General features: G+C 36.2%; 1 protein-coding gene across 28 annotated transcripts in view; it reads left to right on the top strand.

Moving 5' to 3' along the window:
- The first annotated feature begins 7,337 nt into the window (after positions 1 to 7,337).
- The window catches only part of adgrb2 (adhesion G protein-coupled receptor B2), a 328,746-nt gene continuing 315,543 nt past the window's right edge, over positions 7,338 to 20,540 (top strand). For 23 of the 28 annotated variants that reach the window (XR_009267175.1, XR_009267174.1, XR_009267179.1 and 20 more), the window contains exon 1: positions 9,312 to 15,724. The gene's annotated coding sequence lies outside the window, so the exon portion shown is untranslated. Of the gene's footprint in view, positions 7,453 to 9,311; positions 15,725 to 15,940; positions 16,083 to 20,540 lie in introns of those variants that run through there. The other 5 variants (XM_058752678.1, XM_058752677.1, XM_058752675.1 and 2 more) reach the window with 5 other exon arrangements.

Raw genomic sequence — 20,540 nt, 5'->3', positions numbered from 1 at the left:
TTGCGGCTCAAGTCAGCACAGATTATTTATTTAGTTATTTAATCAAATCTCACTTTTGAAAATGTCTGGCAGTCACTCAGACTTGAAATGAGCCAATATTCTGGAGTATATGATTCTATGATGCCAGTTTTTTCTCCAGTTAGCCCAACAGTACACTGAAATGAGAAAAACAGTCTTCTGGACATGTCCGACATGGAAACTGTCTGCTGAAGATTTCATGAAGTGGGCAAAATGCATGTTTTTGATGTATTTTGCTGAACAGCTTTGAAGTATAAAAAGAAAAAAAAAAAGAAATAAAAGTGTAATGGAGATATAAAAGTGATCCGATGACATTAGATTCAAGTCAACATAGTACAATGATAACTCTTCTTTCTCGAGTTATGAGTTAATGGTTACAACAGTTGCTGGGTCACCGATACACTAAACTGAGGAAACATGTCTGCAAAGGACTGATGAACTGTTGTTAGGAGCAGCTGACTTGTTGAAATGTAAGTTCTTTATTGTTCCTTGTGGTTCATGTAAAAGGTGAGTTGATTAAAGGGATAGTTGACCCAAAAATGAAAATGTGATGTTTATCTGCTTACCCCCAGGGCATCCAAGATGTAGGTGACTTTGTTTCTTCAGTAGAACACAAACGAAGATTTTTAACTCAAACCGTTGCAGTCTGTCAGTCATATAATGCCAGTCAATGGGCACACAATCTTTGAGAGAAAAAAAAACATGCACAGACAAATTCAAATTAAACCTTGCAGCTGGTGACAATACATTGATGTCCTAAGACATGAAACGATCGGTTTGTGCGAGAAACTGAACAGCATTTATATATTTTTTTACCTCTGATACAGGCAATGTCCAACTCTCCTGAGCTCATCCACAACATCTGGCGCATGACGCGTCAACGGCTCTGGAACATATACATATACATAGACATATACATATACACATAGATATATACGTAGATTCTTACGTATCGCAGCCCATAGAAACAGTCGCTAATGAGGCATCTATGTATATATATCTACAGTATGTGCCAGAGCAGGTTGACGCGTCACGCGCCGGATGTTGTGACAGTCGGACATTGAGGTTTATCAGAGGTAAAAAATGATATAAATACTGTTCAATTTATCGCACAAACCGATCGTTTCGTGTCTTAGGACACCAATGTATCGTCACGAGCTGCAAGGTTTAATTTGAATTTGTCTGTGCATGTTTTTTTTTCTCTCAAAGATTCTGTGCATTGACTGCCATTATATGACTGACAGACTGCAACGGTTTGAGTTAAAAACCTTCGTTTGTGTTCTACTGAAAAAACAAAGTCACCTACAACTTGGATGCCCTGGGGGTAAGCAGATAAACATCAAATTTTCATTTTTGGGTGAACTATCCCTTTAAGACTAGTTTATTCAATTTGTATGCTTTAGACATGTAAAACATATTGGTTTCGCATAATTTGGGTGCTTTAATAATAGCATTGCATATGTGTGATGCCATTTTGTGATTACGTACAGTAACCAAACTGGTGATTCAGTTTTCTGAATAACTACTTGAATGAAGAAAGACCTAAGCCTACAGAACTCTTTATCTAATCAGTGGTTTCTAACTCAAAACTAGTAGTCAGTGTTTTTTTGAGCATGTCAGAGATTTTTGTGAGTGCGTGTAAAAAGAGTACAACAACAACCTCCGCTAAGTCCTGTGGGAAGAGGTACATCATAACAGAATTCCAGCTGTAGGTCCACCTCAGGGCACAGAAGCCAGTCAGGGACACAGGGAACGCTGCATTGATTTTAATCAGTGATGTCACAGAATCAATGGAACCTTATAAGCCTCAGGTGAAAAGTGGTAATGAGTCACGGCCTCATGAGAGCTGCGTTTTATTGGGCGGGAGACATGCAGGACATCTTACCCTGTCTTTATTTTCGCCAATAGTAAAAATATTCCCCTGACAACTTTGCAATTGTGAAGACTGTGATGATAGTATTCCAATAGGCATACACCATTCTGACCCGTTCACCAAAGCAGAATATCTTGCCCAGCCAAAGGGAAATGATTTCAGGCTGCAACGCAGCCAAGCGAAATAAATGTGATGAGGTAACTTCACAAAGCATCTGCTCCCACAGTATTGTGTATAAATAAAAGCATTGCAAGTTTACACAGTAAATTAGCATTATGAAACCTTCTTTTAACAAACAACTCAGTTAAGCAGCAGGTCATAGTCCTGCCACATGGGAGATATTGACTCCAATGATCTGCTGTATTTAAGTGACGCCATTAATCACTTGCTTTGGTCACCGTTATCACAGTGTGATTAATTGCACTTTCGTGCATAAATTATTTAAATAAATTTGTCTTACAAATAAGAGTAAAGAATAGCTATTTTCCCAGAGTTTATGCCTGGCTCTTGAACACATGGCTGGTGATGTATGAGCAGAACCTGATTCTGTTTGCATGAACCCAAGATGCTGATTACAAACAATTATTCACTGTAACTTACTATAATAAAGAAATAATCGTAGCTCATAAATTCATTCCCTTTGCTTTGAACCAAAGCTTTCCTTTCCACACGCTGAGTGCACACACTATACAAGATTGACATGGTAACCTCGGTTGTTGCCATCTGTAACACCTAGGCTAAAAGAGCATGTTGTTTTTGATCAGACATGGATTGGATCAATATAACACTTTCTTCTCGCTCATGCATGTATCAATAATTGATTGAGTCGTGTCAATGCACCAGATGAGGCTATTAAACCGCTAAGTAGCAACCGTGAGACACTTTCACAGATGAAACCTGTTAAATTGCAGTAAAATTGCTGAAACTGCTTTTCCCGTTTCAGCGATTCACACATACAACAGCTTCCCGTCTTTGTCCGTATTGATAATGTTAACGCATCAGTAGCAAAATGGTGTTAAAACCCCATTTGCTCAGATGGAGAGAAGCTAGGTCCAATTTGATGAATAAAACCACACCTCTGTAAAATGGCAGTCGTCATATTCTTTGTTCAGCCAATCAGAAGACTTTTGATCCACTTTCTATCTGTAATTCATTTTGCACATTCACAACAGGAACTCTTCATATATGTGTGTGTGTATATGTTTGGAGGATGTGGAATGCGTCAAAACATCCTGAGGGGAATAAGATGACACAAGAAAATAAAGAGGCCAAAAAACTATGTGACCAAAAAAAGAAGAAAGACAAGAGAGCAAGAGCAAGCTTTTCATCGCTGGAGGGAGCAGAAAGCTTTAAAACAACTTGAAAACAACTTGAAAACAGATGCCAATCTTGCTGTGCTTCTGACTGACAGGTAAATATATTGCTATAGAAAAAGGGGTTGTTTCTTGTGGAAGTTCTGAACAGTAAACATGCTTATAGTGCCTTTTAGGGATATGCATCTCTGAGGCCGATATGATACACATCTCGATGCAAAGCCAACGATATGATATATTAAAGATACATATGCAGCAGCTATGCGATGCCATTTATCCCTTTTATGAAGCAGTGAGATCCGATTTCGATTCGATTTGACAATGCAATGGCTATGCAATTCAATATGGTACAGATGGATCATTTTCATTTCTTTGGTTCAGACAGACAGCCATATTAATCTACATTCTATGTGACTCTCAGGACACGCCTTGGTCTTCGTAGTGTTGTGATGCGTCATATTCACGTAGCAGCAGTGATGAGAGAACACACTTGAGAAACAGTTTAGAGAGGAGAAATCAATTTACATATAACATATTGGTCACTTTATAAATAATAAAATTATAGTGAATCTACTAATAACTATATATAAATAATCTGTTTTTACTGATTCAAATATGTTAGAAACAATTCTTCGTGATACAAATGCTAACTTGCACACTGCATTGCATCGTTAACATTTAAACCGATGCAAATCGGTGAATCTTACCATACCTAGTGCCTTTAAATGGGATAGTTCACCGCGAAATGACTTTACTAACTAAACCCATAAAAAATGATTAAAACAAAAATAAAATGAAAACAAAATCTTATTTTATTTTATGTAAACTTAAAACTTAACTATACGGACAAAATAAAAATGACAAAAACAATATCACATCAAAACACAATTACTAAAACTTCAACTTAAATTAAAATGGAAAACAGAATATATACAAATAAAATTAAATTCAAACTACAGTATTAACAAAAACTATAATAGAATATTAATGATATTAAAATAACACCGTTTCAAACCTGTATTACTTTCTTTCATTGAGGCTGCAAGGGACATACTTTTCAATGGCATGTACTGTGATTTGCAAAACTTAACTTTTAAATTTGTATTTGAAGTCTCCTAGAATTGCTATGGAAAGATGCTTTGTTAGTTGAACAACTGGCGTGTTCTTAAACTGCAGTACAGATCTATTGAACACACTGTACTTCTATCCTCAGAGTCTCATTTTCATTGCTGTCAAAAATTAGAAGTGACACTACCCTGACTTTTTTTGTTTTTTAAATATCTTCTTTTAAATACGATGACTTTTTTTGTGTGTGTGTGTGTAAACTGTCCCTTTGTGTGTAAATTGCCATATGTATGAAAACACCACAAGGTCACTTTGAATTTTGCTCATCCATACCAATGAAAAGTATGCCAGTTACTATAAACAAATATTCCACAATAAATGCACAAGTTAAAAAGAAGAGTTTGCACTCAGCATGTTTTTAACTCTGTTTTTCTTTTCCAACAGCATATCTCACTTGATCCAAAGTGAGAACGAGGGAGAGGGTTACCATGACTGTGCGGTTGGTGGCCTCGTTGATATTCTCCTCCTCATCCTTCTCTCTGCCTGACCCCTTTTGTTAGCTAAATTACATAAGCTGGTGGAACAGTGGCGGAATGAAGCGCAGGGGTCCAAAGATACAAAAACAACAGCTCATGTATACATTATTTCACTAATCCCCCGTAAAACACTTATTATGCAGCAATGAAAAGCAGAGATAAAATGATTAGCCTGATGTTGGGGAAGGCTCTGCCCATTTCCTCTTACCCTCTCAAACACGACTGCCAACTGATGCTTAGCATTGCAAATGACCTGCCAGAGCGCTAAAAGAAGGGAAAGGAGTGCAGATAGGAGGAGGGAGTTTAAGGGGAAGACTGTGGAGGATGTTGCCGGGGAATGGGAGGAGGTGTGGGTGTGTTTCACTATTTATAAAGGCAAACTCATTCTGTATGAGCTCTTTGATGGAGTGCAAATCCATGGCTCCAAGGACAAGAGAGAGACCGGTAATGTGATAAGTGGCCTGGCTGATTTGATTCCGTTCCAAGTCAAACACGTGTTTTATTCTGCTCCATTTGATGCCTGTGCCATTACCTGTCTACCTGAACAGACATGGAAAAGTGCAATGATGAGAAAACCAAACAAATCAATCAATTCATTTTGTGTCACAAAATAGCTTTAGGAGTGGAAACTATTTTTTTTTTCTGGGTTCTGGTGGTTTGCAACTCAAAGTATTCTGTTTTGGCAGATACTGACATTATTTACTCACCCACATTTAGACACGTTGACTTTTATAATATCTTATTTTGTGTTACACAGAAGAAAGCAAGCCATACAGGTTTGGAATGACATTATGCATCAGTTTTTAAAGGATAGTTCACCCAAAAATGAATTTGTGAATTGACTGACACGGAAGATAAGAACTGTTGAATAAAGTCATTTTGTAAAGTCATTTTTGTTTTGTTTTCATACGAAAGTATTCTTGTAGCTTCATATCATTACGATTGAACCACTGGTGTAACATGGACTAATTTAATTATGTCCTTACTACATTTCTGGGCCTTGAACTTAGTTACTTTGCTGTCTATGCAGGGTCAGAAATCTATTGAATTTCATTAAAAATATTTTAATTTGTGTTCTGAAGATGAACAAAGGTCTTATGGGTTTGGAACGGCATGAGGGTGAGTAATTAATGACAGAATTTTCATTTTTGGGTGAACTATCCCTTTAACTTTACTAGAATAGTTGTGTTATTACTTCACTTAGATCAAACAGACTTCTAGCTAATGAACCGACTATACACTAAGACATTGAAAGAATATGTATATGTACACTGATGCAGAATTATTAAAAAAATAAAAAAAAATATTGAAGTCTCCGAGACAAAAGAAACATTTTAATAAAATGTTTATAAAATTAATATACCACAATAATGTCAATACATTTGTGTTGATTAATTAGTCTGTTCATTCAAACTTGGCCCTGCACTGTTGGTCTGTTGAGAATTTGTCATATTTAAATAATTTTAAAGTATTAAAATTGAGAGAAAAAAAATAAAATAGAAAAAAAAAAAAAAATTATATATATATATATATATATAATTGTCAAAAATGGCCAACTTTGAATTAATAGACTAATTTATCAACCCAAATTAACTTATTGTGGTAACATTTATTTTATGATAATGTGTTTAAGTCTCAGTTCACAGTTTGAGAACCTCTGATTGCAGACTGTGTGAGATTTGACAAAATCACAGATAATAAGAACATATTTGGCATTTAAGTCATGTGAAATGGGTTTTTTGATCGACTGACAGAGAAATGAAACCATCCAGAACAAAAAATCTGATTTATGTTTAAAAGACTTGTTGCTTTATTGCTTCAAGGCGAACACACAGCACTATGAAAAGATTTTAGAGATCTGTTTGAGAGTCTTTAGTAGGGATGTAACGATTCACTCAACTCACGATTCGATTCGATTTGCGATTTTGATTTCATGATTCGATTCGATTCACGATTTTTTTTTTAAGAAAATGAGATTTAAGACAAATTATAAATTAAATATGTTCTTTTATTATTGCTTGGACAAAATGCTGCACGTTTCTTTGTGAAATTGAAATATAACACTATAATAATATACTAATATAGCACTTGCATATTATTGCTCTTTTGTTGGTTTTGATTGCTTCTATTGTCCTCATTTGTAAGTCACTTTGGATAAAAGCGTCTGCTAAATAACAAAATGTAAATATAATGTAAATGTAAATAACAACTAAACTGAAATTTTAAAACAAGCCCCAAATCAAATAAAAAAGTAACATAAATAAAAGAAATCTCTTCATAAAAACTAAATAAGGCTTTGTCTGTGCTCTTTCCATTTAAAATTAGAGGCAACCACTGCATTTTAATCATGATCCAAACAAAGATGCTGCATACATGCAGCAGGAGCAGTTTTTAACCTAAATTAGACTGTATAATTTCGAAATTTGAAGCAAAAACAGAATGGTATGACTTCAGTTTTGAGAAATTATACATAGAAAGAACAGACGAGCTGAATGAGACGCAGATTCACTCTCTGCCAGCAGGTGGCGCTTTAAGCGTTTCCTTGGTTTCCGCTGTAAACAAAGCAGCGCTGCACTTATGAACTTTAATATGCATTATACAGAGGCAAGATGAGAAGAAAAATACCATCTAAACTTTTCTAAAGACAGTAAGTTCCCCTCAGACACGCATTCATATAAACTACCCTAATTGAATCGCGATTTGTTTCGCATCTCAACCGATTTGAATCGTCACATATTTGAATCGATTTTCAACCGGCTCGCGGTTAATCGTTACATCCCTAGTGTTTAGAGTATCCAACTTATTTTAAACATAAGAGTGGGTGCAGCCATTTGTAATTTGAACGTAAGGCTTCCAGAGTTGTTTGCTTCCAGTAATTTTACCTGTTCCTGTCTGTTATGCTGCTTTATATTGCAACTGGTATTTGTTCTTATATTATTTTATTAACATAATCAAGAACACTGGGTTGTGGCCCAGATAGTTTGGCTGTTTACTGCATTTTGTTATTCTTAATTATTTACCTGTAGCGGCTAATAAATGAGAAATATCGCACATTCAAAGAAAATAGCTTACTTCTGAGATGGAGAATAAAGTGGATACCATTTTATTGGAAATGTGTATTGAATGTGATGTCTATGCTGTGTCTCAATATTCACAAATAGCTTAAGTCAACAGCCATTTTGTTAGCAGCCAAAAAGTGTCTCAGGGCAGAAAGCTGATCTCAACCTTTACTGTTCCACCCTCTAATCTGACATGTAACAGGGGATATGATGTGAGGCGGAATACAGACAGAGGTGGGTGAAAGACACTCAAGTACACTTTTTTTTTTCTTTTTCTCAGTAGAGTAGCTAGGGAAGGAATGTGGTGCTTTCATTCGATGTGACAGCTACGTTTGACGGTCTGTACAGCTTTTCTCACTTCCCTATCTCAATCTTCTCGGATCTGGAGCAGGTGCGTCCAGAGAGAGACAGTTTTTGCTCAAAGGTCTGCATAGTCTGAAGTTTGTCTTGCTGGTCTGTGGGAAGAAAAATAATGCTGGGCAGCACCTGTGCAAAGATTTTTGTGATCTGTTATCTGCAGTTTCCAGATTTTGCAGACACAAAAGCTTCCTCCGCTGTTGGGACCTGTCCCCCTTTCCTAGATCTTTACTGACACCTCTTTTTTTTTTTTTTTTTTTTTTATTATTTTTGCTAAAACTGCATTCTTTTCTCATAAACATACACAGTTATGCTTTAAAAAAAGGGTCTAATTGTCCACAAAAAAAGTCTAATTGGATCCACAAATAAGATACAACTTTCTTATTTGACCATTTCACAATTTTATACATCATTATGTCTATAAATAAACAGCTTTAAAATGTATCATCATGTTTTATGTAATGAAGACATTTGTCAAATATAAATACACTGGGCTGCATTGTTCATTCAAGTCTGGTGTCTTTGTCTGGAGCTGGCTGGTTTGGTTTATGGCTTTCAATATTATTGAGATGAAGAACGAACTGGCGTGACACCATTTCAAACATCGAAATGAAATTCGTTTGGAGTTCATTTCAGGAGTTTAAAACAGCTTACCGGCTGGTAAACACCTTTGAACTACCATTGGACTGTGGTGATTGTGCAAATGTGCTCTGAGCCCTCTTTGGCATAGAAATCTTCCCTGATTTATTTCTTCTGTTCAGTCTGTCAAGGTCAGACGCAAGTAAAAACTTCCACACACTGGAAAGCTGCTTAACAGAAGAATTTGAAGTTGTAATTCTAATTGAAAGCAATGCACTGTTTTTATTTTTTAAAATGTTTAATACTGTTAAGCTGCTTGCTTTAAAGCAGTCTATTGCATGAAGTTGTGTGTATATTATATATATATATATATATATATATATATATATATATATATATATATATATATATATATATATATATATATATATATAAATATAAACATGAATTGTAGAGCTCATGCAAACACATGCACAAATTGCTATGATCAAATGCTTTCTTAACGGCTGTTTTCTCACCACTGTCATTTTTGTTGCATTGTTTTTGAGAAAAAAAAAAAGTGTGCAACACACAGAATCATCTAAATGCTGCACTCTGAAGTGTGGGCAGCATTGCCAGATGTTTACTAACAGTATACCCCTGCTAAGGTATTTCAAACTTCACCGTGACTATATCTGGGCCTTTAGTGCAACAAGTGGTTGTGTTTTCTGTTGCAAGTCAGGTGCACAAGTCACTGTGTGTAATTCAGACCCCCAGGGGAAATGTTTAGAGTTATCGCCATCTTTTTTAGACACTTTGTAACAAGGATTTGGGAAATCAGTCCTCCCCATGTTCTCAAATGGAGCTGGTAATTACAAACAGCTTGACACTGGGGTAATCATGCCTCCTATGTGGAAAAGGCCTTGCACATTTACTGTGCGTGCTACTTAGCGTGACAGCAACACATAGCAATGGTTTGCACAAACGTAAATATGCATAAACTTGAATATGCTCTCTTTTTTCTTCCTTTCGGTTTATGTGTTTGCTCACCAGTGCATTGCAGCTGTGATTTAGGGCCCTTGAAGAGCAAGTCAGAATGTTGAGGCTGACTTTATTTACTCAGGTAGCCATTAAAGATGACTTCACCTCCTTTCAATGAATGAAATCATGCTGCAAGGGAAAATCATCATAATTGTCATTTTATCAGCATTCTACTTGAGATAAACCACGGGCTGCTGGGCTCCCTGCTCCAACAAAGCATTCCAATGGATTGTGTTTGGGAGCGTGTGAAGAGAGAGAGACAGAGACACACAGAGACAGAGAAAAGAGAGTGCACTGCATCACAGGAAGGTGAGGCTGTGAGATGAATATGTGGCATTTTTGTAATGCCTCATGATTTTCCACTAGGAGGCAATTTTTCATTTTCACATTTAGTCACAACCCACCACCTGCCCTAAATTCTGACATTTCTAAATTAAAAAAGAAAGAGCACCAAATTATAGGTCAGGAACGAATGCTGGGGGAGATGTGTGAGATGAGAAGAAAAGCACAGATAAAATAGTAAGTAAAAATGGGAACAGATGTAAGATGAAAAGCATGCAATTTAACTTATCTGCTCACATGCAGTCAACTTGCTGTGCTGTTTTAAAAGCTCGGTTTATCACGTCAGCACTTATTAACACATTGTGTCGCAGATGTGTGCATCCTTGAGAGCGCAAGGGGAAATTGGGGGAGCGGAATTTAAAGCGGAATTTCATTGAGTTTTTTATTTTATTTTTTTTAAGTCTTTGTCTATTTGATCATTCGATGACTGAACACAGGAAGAGAAAAGACCAGAGTTAAATGTACTATGAAAGCACAAAAAGACCATCTATTGATATCAAACTGCAAAAATTCCTCATTATAAAATCTCTTAGTTAGCATACAACCTCCAAAAATTACACATCAACAGTCCTTTTTGGTGATCAAAAACTTCACCCACCCAGTCACAGTGAAATAAGGAAAAAGTCAAAATATAACAAGTGAATTTAAAATCACAACATTAATACACAATGTGAAAAAAATCATAATCGTATTAAGATTTGCTAAACATTCATTTTAACAATGTTAAATTATTTGTGTTTTTAAAGATTTAGATGAAGGAAATCAAATATAGGAGAAAAAAGTAAGAAAATTAGCATTTAAATTAAATATTTAAGATCAGCCAAAATAATCATCTGATACTGATTAAAACATATCTATATATATCTTAAACTTGGTCAGAACAACATACATCAGCTCCACCAATATGAACCCAATGTATTGTGTATTCTTATATTTAACCATGCAAACCACTGTTTAGCAGATAATTTCGAAAAGGAAAATTAGCGCAGCGGTTTCTAAAATTCAAATGGCAGGCATTTCAAATTACACAGAGCAAAAGAGAATTACCACAGTGTCAATTAAGAAAACAACTGTATTTATGTTCCGTTCCATCAGTCCATTAATCAGTGCTTTGTGTTTTCAGTCTCTGTTCTTCTTCCTGGCACATAACAGAAGCAAATAGAATAGTCAAGGCCAGGGAGAAATCTCTCTTTTCATGCACCATAAGGTTCGGCTGCTCACATCAACTGTGCTTATTGTGAACTCCAAAAAAGAAGCCTCTTAAGTGATTTACATACTAACGTCAAATTTTCAGATGCTAAGGATCTCAAACATTGTGCTGTGACAAGAAAAATACAAATAAAATGTCACACATATTTTTTTACATTATTATTTATGTCTTATTTATAAACCCCTAAGGGCCATTCATGCTGGCACAGACTGTATGGCCCTTTAAAAAGAAAAAAAAACAAAAACAGGAAATATGTCAGTGCAATTAATGCTAGCTCAACTTGGAAGATGTACTTCAGCTCCAACATCCCCTCCAATTCTAATACTAGTAGACAGCTTTTTAGTAAGTATGCTGTGTGTAAAAAAAAAAAAAATATTCGCAGTGATGTTTTGTTAAATAACATTCACTCTTATGTACATATACATGAAGTAAACTAGCTGGTAAAAGGGCTGAACTTTTTTTTTTCCTTTTTTTTTAATCATCTTCACACCTGTTGCTTTAAAAAAATAAAATAAAAAATAAATAAATAATAAAAAAAACTTGAATATACGTTTAGAGTGACATATGAGCTCAGGGAAGGCAGCGCAAACAAACTGTATGAATTGCAGTCTGTCATATGCATATTTAGCTTTCATGTGTCCTCTTTTAAGCCATATGTGGGCATAACATGTTTCATTGAAGCTCTTACTGAAAAGAAGATTACATAACCTCAGCAAAAAAAATTAATTAAACTAAATTTAAACTTGACATATTTCTGTAAATCATGGTTTAATCTTATTTGCTAAATATAACCGATTAAAAAACAAAAAAATTAATTAATTCAAAAAAATAATGTGCAAAGGTTTTGGCACCGTTAGGGTTAAACTCTTAGGGTTAGTTTAATTCTCTGAAAATGTAAGGCCTTGATGTAAGTGAGGTGATGACAGTTCCAAAGCTTATATAATAATTCTCACTCTTCAAACCTCTCACTGTGTTTACACTCAACAGCCACAGGCTTCTCTAAACAGCTTGCTGAGAATCAGAAAAAAAAAAAAAAGATAATTGAGCCTTATAAAGCAAGGTTATGAAAAGATATGGAAACGCTGGGTATTTGCAATGTGCAATATCTAAGATGTCATTGAGAAATATAAGTTAGGGAAAAAAAAAAAAAAAAAAAAATCAAGGCAAGATGTGAAGACCAAGAAAAAAAATAAGTTCAATAAAACTGGACTGGTCTTAGATTGAAACTAAAACCCCCATATGGCAGCAAAAGACTTGCAGGAAGATTTAGCAGAGAGTAGTGTTGTAGTGGTGAATCAGTCCACTGTGCTGCATTATTGGCACAAATATGATATACATGGAAGGCTCGTCAGAAGGAAACCTAACCTGCAATCTCTTTACAAAACATGTAAAATACAACACGTATATGGTCAAAAGCTCAGCGGTAAATATCTGCTGACGTCAACACAATTCATCAACACAAACTTTTGGAATATAGGCTTTTATGAAGCAGCAGCAAATAATGGTGAAAATGACTCAACCATTGTTTGACATGACACACGTTACACACGCAGGGGCAAAGCACAAAAACACAACCGCTATTCACCTAGTCTGACAGAATCCAGATGATTGAAGCAATTAATAATTACAGTTTAGGGTTTGGACCCCATGTTGGTGACAGTGGTGCCTCCACAGGGGCACAGTAAAAATATTATAAAGTTACAGTAAAAAGTTACAAAGAGTTAAAGCTGGCATTAAACAATTGTTTAAGTTGCAATCGTCTTTTCTTCCCTATACGAGTAAAGTGGCTTCTCGAACAAGGAAAAAAAAAAAAAAAAAAATTTTGGGCAGGATTCAATTTGGTTCATCAGTAATTAATTGGATCATTGGATCTTTGCCGTTTACTATTGCTGCAATCTCGTGTGAGTGAGAGGTTGTCCCACTCTCACGCCGGGAAACATATCAGAGAAGAGATGAGATTTTGTTGCAAGAGGGAGAGGAAATTATTTGATTAAAGATTACTAGAGCACATGAATTAAATATAAATAAAAAAAAAAAATAATAATAATAATGATGATGATGTACATAGATAAATAAGTTATAAACAACAACAATAAGAAAAACAAGAAGCATAAACAGAATAAGAATAAGAAGTAGAAGAAAAAGAAGAATAGTCAGTTTTATTTTCATGGTAATTGGGCAGACCAATGTGAAAATTCATCTCTTTTACAAGGGAAATAAATTAACGCGAAACATATACATGATTACTTGTTTGCTTCAAGATCGAAGTGATCCCCCCACAAACACTTATTAAAGTGGTGCACTAAAGCATGCACACAAAAGTAAAGTGGAGGTGGAGATTGAATTCTAAATAAATGTTTGTTACTGTTGAATTTTGAATATTTAAAATATTTAGTTGTTGAACCAACTGTTCTGGTTGGATCAGATAAAATGAAAATTTTACATTTGACTACAATAACCACATATAGGTTTTATGCCAGCAACAGAAGAAAGTATTCTACAAAGTATAATTAAATCCCACAAAGTAATGTCTCATTGGGACGGAAATCTACAAATTATACAGACTGCAATCCCTAACCAAAATCAACCATACTATTATACAGTATGATACTTCAAGAAATAAAATATTATGGAATGTACTTCAATATTATTGATATCTCCAGGAAGATTTTAAATGTTCTAGAAACATTCTAAAAGGCATAATGTGTTTTTTTTTTTTTTTTTTAAACCAAAAGAGACTGTAATCTAGCTACAAGAAACAAATGAAGGAGACCACAGTTCAATCCAGGTAAATCATCAGGTAACTTGGGAATAGTCATACAATTACAAACAAACAAAAACTTGCTAACTTATTCCCAAACAGCAAGCGGTGTTGGCACAGATCCGGCCCACATCTGGCCCACGTGGATTTCACGCAGGCCAGATGTAGGCTGGATCTGGGCCAACACTATGTTGCTGTCTAGGTTGGCTCTTTTAGGCCAAGACTTCCTGTTTTCCAGCAGCCATGTTGATTCCATTGCAGTTTAACCCATCCCTTTGTAGTTTATCTTACTCATACTTGCTTTTGTAATCAGTTAATTTAAGTAAATAAACAGTAACCATGGATTCACATATGATCATGATTCATCCAGATCATAAAATATTCAGTACAAAATGAAAGAGTCTGATTTTGCTAAAGAAATACTGGTTATTACAGACCAATTTATGCTGACTGATGCACCAACAGAACTTACTTAACGAACATAAAAGGCTGTACCATTCCATGCCAGAGTGCTGAGTTTTGTAACTTGCAAAGTGCTGCTTCAATATTTTTAATGCTTCAACACATTTAATCATATGGTTGGTGTCTCTTCGATAGCCTACCCCAGTTTGTCAAACAGTCCATGCATAGCTTCAAAAAATATTGTACCCATGAAACATTTAGACCATGAACAAACTGGGGGGTGTGAAATTTACCACAAGTATGCGTGTGTTTGGTTCATTTGGTGTCAAGTTGTCTACTCACTTCATTCTCCTTTTGACGGCAACACTTCCAACCTGCAGGCAGAAAGGAAGCAAAAACCTAATGCATAATAACGTGATATCATATTCAGAGCTGCGAAATCGAATCGCCAAATGGGAATTCAGAACGAACTTCCCCAGCGTTCTATTTGGAGCACGCGCCGACTGACGTAGGTGAGCAGCGCGCGCGTCCAACTCCCTTGAGAAAGAAGAGCGTGAACGCGCCTCTGTCCTCCTCGCTGCTACAGTGAATGCGGGCATCCAGACGCCTGACTGAGTGGGGCGCTTCTTTACCGAGAGCTCGGATGCCAGTGCATGGAAAGGGTTCTGCCGAAGCCGAACGGGAGAGAAGGCAAATGTATTTCCACACGAACGCTCAGGTGTAAGTGATGCTACTGCAAGTTGAAGTCCTGGAAGTAAAACCGCAGCAGATTGGGAATAAACGGATAGATCGGCGTTCCCCGTTGCAGAGCGCACTCAGTGCGTTTGGAATACAGAGACGCAGCGTGGAATTACTGGAGCCCTCAGTTTGTGAACTAAAGTCAATTCGTTTTCTACCGCATTTTATTTTTTATCGCATTTTTCTTGTTTCCCTTGTTTGTTTTCGCTTCTTTTTTTTGTTTCATTAGGTTTATTGTTTCTCTCCTTCTATTCTAATGTTATTTAGTATCTACCCTTTTCAGTTTTTTATTTTCTCATCTTCTGAAAATACTCGGAATCGTTTTTGCGAGGGTAGATTGTGGTAAAAAGATACTCAATCTCAAACTGAGTCGTGTCATGGATGGCAAATTGTATTTGCATCTACGGAACAAATCGGGGAATATAGAATAACTACTGCTGACAGAGACAAGGTATGTCAGTGCTTCTATTTCTTTGAATAGGCTATTCATATGATATATAACTGTAACTGCGTTGCTTCACAATCTGTGCATTTGAATGGACTAAAAAGACTAGCGTATTATCATAGACCGACCCCTCTGCATTAATTCACTTCATGATCTTTAAGTTGGAATATGTAAAAGTGTCGTCTGTGAATTTGAACCCAAGTCTCATTTTGTTCTCTTCAGAACCAAGTGCACTATCCTTATAAACAGCATTTCGGAACAGAAATGCATTCAGGACCAAGGTCTCTGTTGCCCTTCCTATTCATGCCTCGACCGTAAACTTACAGAGAAAATGTATTTTTATACCAACCAGACCACGTTCACGGTGAGCTTGCCTTGAGTGACATGATAAATCAGTGTACGTCTCACTGGAAAACTATAAGTACAAACACTATGTTGAAGGTTGCGTCTCGTTTTCCCCTACAGCTGTATGTTATGTTGGATTTTCGTCATATTGTGTCCATATCGACGTTTAAAGATCGTCTCTACTGTCACCGCGCGACTGTAATGTTATTTGAAGGTGATACAACTGTGATTTGGCGCCCGCTGTAGTTGCCTTTAACGGCGTAACTTAAAATAGAATCCAGTTTCTATCAATAACCGACACATTGATAATCATTTAGTCAATAAGCCAATGCAGCTGTCTTTCAATTAACATTCCCGACCAGGCTTTATGCTAACTAATCAAAGCAAGATTTGTCCGTACAGGTCTGCGGCCGTGAGGAAGAGCAGTCGCCCATCTGTTGAACGCGTCTTCACAACTGCTCTTCCAGCGCAGCTTCTTCTGCAGCCACTAACGATATTCTGCGCTAATACTCTGATCTAAATTTACATTTCTCTTCGGATACCACCACTTTAAGTAGATTTTACAAGAGTTGACGTCCTTTGATGTAAGAGTCTATTATGGAATGAAGCGCACACGGACGGCACGTGCATTAACCCTTTAATAGGCACGAACATGAAAGTGCATTGGTATTTTCCGACACATTAGGACTGAAATAATGCAGCGTAGTTTTTGTTTTCAAAATAATGCATTGGAGTTCAAATATAACATGTCAAAGACTTATTGTGAACCATGTCATGAGGCCCCACCCACAAGCTGTGACATCCAGTACTAGCGTTTTTTATTTATCCACCTTATTTTTCAGACCAGAAGCTCTTACCTGTGAATGTGCCATACATCTATTTAATTAGCAGATGTGTAAATCATTATAAGAAAAACAAAGTGTAGTAAACATAAAACTGTTTTTGCGGCAAAGGAATTTTACGAAAATGCACCGGCTCTTACATTAAAAATAAGGTCAACAGTGAAATAGTATGGCAAATGTTACTTTGGAAAATCTCATTATGTTTATTTTCTATTTTCTGTCCTGAATTTTTGGTTGAACGTTTTATTTTTGTCACGAACTTGTAAATTTGGTGCACTGGAGCAAGTCCAAATTCAAAGTAGCATAATGTACTATTAGCCTATTTTTTATATCTTTTTATCTTGGAAAAGATAAAACGTTGGAGTGTGTGATACTTTGTTTGCACAAATTGTGATTGTGTGTGGATGCATCAACGCCGATTCTATGCCACATTGAAAATCAGTGGATTCACACAGCTTGATGTGGCTCCTATGCAGAGAAAAATCGTTGTAGATAGGGAAGTTTAACTATAATTGGCTCATAACGCCGTGAGGGGGCCCCCTGCGCTGCGGGGGTGTCCCGTACGCCTGTGGTAAAAGATGGGAACATTTACCTCAAGGTCAGTGGCCTTCTCACAGCATGTTGCCGTGTTACTTTTAGATAAAGGTGGTAAGTTGACACCATAGTTTGTCTGACCTGAATATTTGCAGGAACTTCTTTTTAAATATTTTTACTTCTGAAATTAGGCCCACTCACTGTTTCCCCATTCCAGCCTCTCAAAAGTCTCCCAGGAAACAGTCACCATTTAAGGGTTAAGCTTGGCTAATTAATGAGAAATAAAACCGGTCTACAGGCTGCTGGGGATAATACCTTTAGCGTGATGTGTGAGAGAGGCATTTATGCTAAGTTGATCAGTTTATGTCTATTTATGCCTGGCATGCAATGCAGTTGGATTCACTGTACTGTACTGAACCTGTAGCTGTGTGATAACAAGAATTGAATTAGGTCTCTATGCACTGCTAGATGAAAATGAACAGCGTGAACATGCACGGTAATGTTTCCTTTAATGTGATGGTTCCAAACCAAGGAGACTCTGTACACTTCCAAGCTGCAAGATGAGTTTTATTTAAAATATTTAAAATAAGTTGTATCGAAATGATCCAACTTTACTAAAAAGCTAAAAAACAAGATCTAAGATATGTAAATTGAAATCATATTTTAACTTTGCTGAAAATGCACAGCTGAGATCTCTTTCTCTCTCTCTCTTTCTTTTTACGTAGAGTTCTGTGTGAGTTTCATTCAGCAATCATTTTAGCAGTGATATTTTAGCATGCTAGCATTTTAGAACGGTAAATCCCTCCCTGAAAAAAAAAAAAATGTTACGCATAATCCATAGGTTTGTATCTGAGGTCTTATGGATAATTTAAGTATATTATATTCAGCATAGTCTGTCTGATTCTTCATGGTGTGGAACTCACTCCCAGGTGTCTGTCAGAATACTGCAGATGAATGCTTTAATATATAGTTGCAGTACAAAAACGACTCAAAAGACTGTAGGGTGCAGTAAACTAGGTGTTGGGCACAGACAATATTTCTGATCTATCAATTATAAACTTTTGAATGCTGAGCAAGGGAAATCCCATGAGCCCAAGTGCTGAGATTACATTGAAGCATATCATTCTGCATCCGGGATGCGCATAAGTGGTTTTGTGCTGCTGTGTATTGAACCTTTCTCATGAGGACTTTGGTAGCTTTGTTCAATACAAGGTTATAGTTATTTGTTGAATGGCCTTATTGAAGAGCTGCACTTACTGAACAGTAGTGTCTGAAACATGTCTGATTGGGGTCTGGTGGGCATGATGCAGGCGTATTATAGAGTTTCCTGAACACAGACATAGTACTTGTTTAGACAACCAACTAACTAATCAATTATGAAAATATGGAGTTTTGCAAATCCCTAGTTTAATTCCACAGCTGCCCACTCCTATACACACTGTCCCGTACAATTAATTTCTTCCTGCTTGCTTAAAGTCCCATTACTGGCATCTTTTTATTAATTGTATTGGCACTTAGCATAACCAAATTAATTTGTCAAGTGTACATAAAGCTAGGCTAGTCTTTTCAGCACATTTAATATCAAAAAGTTCCATTACATATTGGTAACATTTTACAAAAAAAAGTTAATAAACTTTTTTAGTTAATAAAAATAAGTTGTTCATTGCTTGTTCATGTTAGTTCACAGTGTATTAACAGATTAATGTTTACAGATAAATCTTTTGATTTTAAAAAGGAGTTAGTAAATGTAGAAATTAACATTAAGATTAATAAATTATGTGGAAAACTGTTCATTGCTTGCTCATTCATGTTAACAAATTAATCCTGAAGTGTAAAGTGTTACCCATATATTATTTGTTTTAGCCTACTTTTACCCCTTTGAAGAGTATTTTCGGAACCGGCTAATATATGAACGAAAATGTTTTAAAAAATGTATTAGTATTACTGGATATTAGATATTTAATTATGCATGCTTATTTCACCTTTTTGCATTTGGATTACCTTTGCCATCATCTAATTCTCACTAAAAATACATTTTTAATAACGGTAATAGTTTTAAATTGTACATTTTCATTTAAATATTTAGCAAATCTTAAAATAAATCAGTTGTACATTATATTGTTGTAATGCATAAATTCACTTGCAGCATTTTAAATTAATGTTTTTCATTTCGGATATTTTTTAGTACCTATTTTTTTAAGTTTAGACAAAATTGTATCAAATTTTAATATCAAACGTTTACTGGTTATCAGCCATAACAAAATGATTGAACACTGGTGCGTCCCTATGCAAGATACGTAATTATAATTTATTTTTTTTAATTTGTTTAATTAATTTATTTTTATTAAAAATGCATGGCTGGATTTCATGCTAAAATGAAATGCCAGATGTAATTAATTATGTCATCAAAGAGGGGGCTTTGAATATTGTCTTTGACAACGTGAGGCCTTAAATATGCTCTAATATATCTGTAGCCTTTTAAAAGCAGGAGGGATATCGTCGCTGGCTGTGCGGGAGCTGCACGATCCTGTAAGAGAGACTGATGCTCCTCACTGTTTTCTGCATGTGAAGGGGTGTAGAGAACTGCATATGGACCATGAGCCAGGCAACAGCTTGGTCTTGCCTGGTTGAGTGGTCCCTGGCTGTCGCATTGTTTCAGAAAAATACCCCTCCCACTTCCGCTTTGGCCCATACGCCAACCCCTCTTGTACGTGTTCATGCGCCGCCTCACTGAAAATATGATGTATCAGGTTTAGGCAGTGAGATAAAGCGTGATGTTTTAATTCTTGCAAACACTGTCACCTCGCATTCACCGGCTGGGAAAGCCCTGGTGAGCAATATTGCCTGACAAATGCGCTTTAGCCTCTTGTCTGTGCTTCGGCAGGCTTTCCTGTCTGTCGTCCTCCAGCACAGCTGCCTTTATCTGTTATCAGCTCTCGGCCCCAGAAACGTGATCATTCAGGAAAGCCAAATCTAGTTCGGCTTCCATTGTTCATGTCATGGTGTAATGCTGGAAGTCTGCATTTCGAGGCACAGATGCTGCGATCAACAGGGTGCCTCTGGCTTCTACCCATCTTCATGTGTCAATATTTGTAGCGGGC

This window comes from Onychostoma macrolepis, chromosome 19 (assembly GCF_012432095.1).
Source record: "Onychostoma macrolepis isolate SWU-2019 chromosome 19, ASM1243209v1, whole genome shotgun sequence".
Lineage (NCBI taxonomy): Eukaryota > Metazoa > Chordata > Actinopteri > Cypriniformes > Cyprinidae > Onychostoma > Onychostoma macrolepis.
This window is presented reverse-complemented; position numbering and strand designations above follow the sequence as displayed.